The 3,774-nt window shown below is 40.8% G+C and overlaps 1 non-coding gene across 1 annotated transcript; it reads right to left on the reverse strand.

The window, feature by feature from the left end:
- Positions 1–3,474: 3,474 nt before the first annotated feature.
- Positions 3,475–3,549, reverse strand: Trnas-cga. Its single transcript has one exon. It is a non-coding gene; the product is annotated as a tRNA-Ser (tRNA).
- Between the last annotated feature and the right edge of the window lie 225 nt (positions 3,550–3,774).

The raw sequence follows: 3,774 nt of genomic DNA on the forward strand, positions 1-3,774 counted from the left end.
GACAGACCATCATCTAAGGGCTCCAGTGACCCTGATAACGGCGTTCCTTTGTACGGATGTCTTAGTGAAAGCATTCACCCTGTTCATTACTTACGGCTCCCAAATTTTTCGCAAAGAAATCAGGGCGGGGATATAATAAGCTCATTTTAAGCGGCATTCTACAACCCATGTTCTTGCAGCTGTCGGACAGATAATTCATGTTGGAAATGTAGCTGTCATCTCTTCTGTATCCCATAAAGCCAATGTCAATCGTTTTGAAAAATGAACAGCAGCTAATTCCATATTTGTGAGTTTGGTATCAAAGGTTGGAATTCCATCAGTTTTCATATTTGCGGTCCAACAAATACAGGGAAGAATGAGGAAGCACCGATCATTTAAGGAAATTGATCACTCAGATAGATTGGATCCATCTCAAAATTTAAAATTTTGTATAAAACGATAGATAAATACATCCTACCGCCTATGGTCAAGAACTAAATGTCACACAAGTTCTTTAGCCAGAAATCCCAAAACGAATAAACAGCTTCGATTGACATTTCCTTACCTGTGGGGTAATAGCGATCATATATTTGGCTCATGTACTTTATATACTAAACACTGAAATATAATTATTATACACATATATTTGATCCACTGTTTTAAAATTTTTTACTAATAATAGAAGCTGCATTAATTTTAACCAAAAGATTGAAATAACTGACTAGCCTGTGACTCTTAGGGTAAAATTATTAAATTTATGGCTTAGAAAACAATATTATTGTCCGATACAAACATGTTACGAACTAACAACGTAATGACACAATGGTTTAAATGCAAATATTAATAATCAAGTAGGCCTTGTAAGAAAATTAAGTGCATAGCCTCTCTGAGGGAAATAAATAATAGTTTGAGTCAATTTGTTATTTAAACTTAAGCTTAGACCTACTGTTTCTTCAAGTAAATGTCAAACAAATAGTTCAAAGCTGAATCAGCCCCACTGCTGAGCACTATAGGACTCAACATCTGAGGTCACCAGTCCCCTAGAACTTAGAACTACTTAAACCTAACTAACCGAATGACATCACACACATCCATGCCCGAGGCAGGATTCGAACCTGCGAGCGTAACATTCACGCGGTTCCGGACTGAAGTGCCTAGAACCGCACGGCCACCACGGCCGGCTTGCCCAAATTCACGGCAAACGAAGCATATATCTTCATCTTCATTGCCTAGCAAATCATCAAGTTCATCATTGTCACACAACTAATCTTCTTATGTTAATATCACTGTCTTCAGTACATGAAGCAAACTTTGAATTGCAGTTGTGTTTCTTAGCTTTCATCCTCTTTATTGGTTTATTTCGCTTTATCCCTTCCGGCCTACGTTCCTTAGGGTTCAAATGGTTCAAATGGCTCTGAGCACTATGGGACTTAACTGCTGAGGTCATCAGTCCCCTAGAACTTAGAACTAATTAAACCTAACTAACCTAAGGACAGCACACACATCCATGCCCGAGGCAGGATTCGAACCTGCGACCGTAGCGGTCACACGGTTCCAGACTGTAGCGCCTAGAACCGCACGGCCACCCAGGCCGGCCGTTCCTTAGGGGATTTCTTGTTTAGTAGTTTGTCCTCAGTTCTTTCTTTTGAGGACTTCCAATGAAAATTTTTGAATGTTGTTTGGGTTTTCCTTTTTCTTTCTTTGCTTTGTTTTGGCCTTCTGTAGATGGTACTGGGATTAACTCTTCAAAGTTTGAATTAGACCTACATTTTGATAGAGAAATTATGTCAAGAATTTCTTTTGGCTGAGACGCTGGAGCCAAATGACCATTTGACGCTGATGTGGATGGCTTGCTTGCCAAACAGAGTGCTGAATGCCTTGGGTGATTCGACTTCATTTTGCTTGTAGATGTTGTGCTCATTGGCTCATCACTGTCTACGGCTATTCCTGGAATTTCATCATGTTGCAAGATGATTTCAGCATGCAAATAATCTTCATCTGCGAATGTACCTGCATTCGTAGCAAAAATACCTGTTCGTCTGAATCCAGAAACAACATTTTCAATAGGGGCTACTTTGGAATACGCAGTGTTAAGCAATCCAGCAGTCTCATATGGGTTTATTTTCTGTAGGCAGGTGGGTCTGATTTTGAGATCACATTCACGTAGAAAGGGAGATTTCAAAGGCGAATACAGTGAGACGTCCAGGGGCTGAAGTCGATGAGACATATGTGGTGGGATGAAGAGCATAATTACGTCATTATCATGACACATGTCATAGGACTATAAGTTTGGCATCACTACCATGGTTGTCAAATACCAAAAGCACTTTACTGCCTACACTAGTATTTGAGTGGCGAATGAAGCGCTTAAATCAAGTAACGAATAAAGCTTCGTTTGACCAACCGTTATAGGAACAGCACATACCGAGAGTAATCCTTTTGCAAATGTGTGGACACTCTTTTTCGGGGGAATATAAAGAGAGGCGGAATATTGCCCCTTGTAGCAGAATTCATCCAACAAATCATAGTTATTATTTTCCCTCACTCCCAGGAGACCACAGTACCAACAACTTTTTTTTTGTCATTGTAGTGCTAACCATTTTTCCAGGGTCTTGGACAGTTACCACGTCCTTGTCGTTCATGTAAAAACACGATCCGATGTGAAAGCCAAATTTATCATCACAGCTCCCAAACGATCAAAAAATATTTTTACTTTCTGTCTGTTAAAGGTTGGAAGATGGTTGATACTAATTAGTTCTGGTTTTCGGATACTTAAGGGAACCCATATGAAAAAGCATAAAGCCAGTCTTTACCAGCTAAGCAGGAAACTTTGGAAAAATTGTTATGCACATTGTTAGCCTCGGCATATGCAAAAGCCACTCTGCGGAGTTGCAGTGGTGTTAGTCCAAAAAAAATATTGTCCGTCAGCTTTGTTCATCAGCCAAAACTGTCTCCTACTCTTGAGTAAAAACCGCTTTTCGGCCAAGAAATGGACTTCTCGAAATTCCCTTAAATTTTCTGTCACGCAGCGCTGCGAGTGGAATGTTGAACCGTTTACTTGCTGCTCTTATGGAATGCCCTTCATTAGTAAATAACATCGCCTGTTGCAGCATTTCATCAGTCCATTCTCCCTGGTAGTAGTTCTTTTCCATGTCCTAGGCATCTGAAAGAGGATGCACTTTCTTGCAATCTACTATAGCTAAAAGTAATACAGATATAAAAGGTCAACGCGTTAGTACTGTGCCCATTACTCGATCACCATTCCCCCACTAACTTGACGGTGCAACTCAACAGGTGTGCTATAGAAGAATTTCATGTTTTAACACTACAATAAGATAATTAAAAACATAAGCCTTGAACTCAAATGATGTTGAAAACGTTACCAATACATTAGCACAATTAACTCATCAAAAATACATGTGCAAGTGTTACTTATGTTGCTTCAAAGACGTGAAGAAAGAAGAAAGAATTTGAAACTTCCTGGCAGATTAAAACTGTGCCCGACCGAGACTCGAACTCGGGACCTTTGCCTTTCGCGGGCAAGTGCTCTACCAACTGAGCTACCGAACCACGACTCATGCCCGGTACCCACAGCTTTACTTCTGCCAGTATCTCGTCTCCTACCTTCCAAACTTTACAGAAGTTCTCCTGCGAACTGTAAAGTTTGGAAGGTAGGAGACGAGATACTGGCAGAAGTAAAGCTGTGGGTACCGGGCGTGAGTCGTGCATCGGTAGCTCAGTTGGTAGAGCACTTGCCCGCGAAAGGCATAGGTCCCGAGCTCGAGTCTCGGTCGG

This window comes from Schistocerca americana, chromosome X (genome assembly GCF_021461395.2).
Source record: "Schistocerca americana isolate TAMUIC-IGC-003095 chromosome X, iqSchAmer2.1, whole genome shotgun sequence".
Lineage (NCBI taxonomy): Eukaryota > Metazoa > Arthropoda > Insecta > Orthoptera > Acrididae > Schistocerca > Schistocerca americana.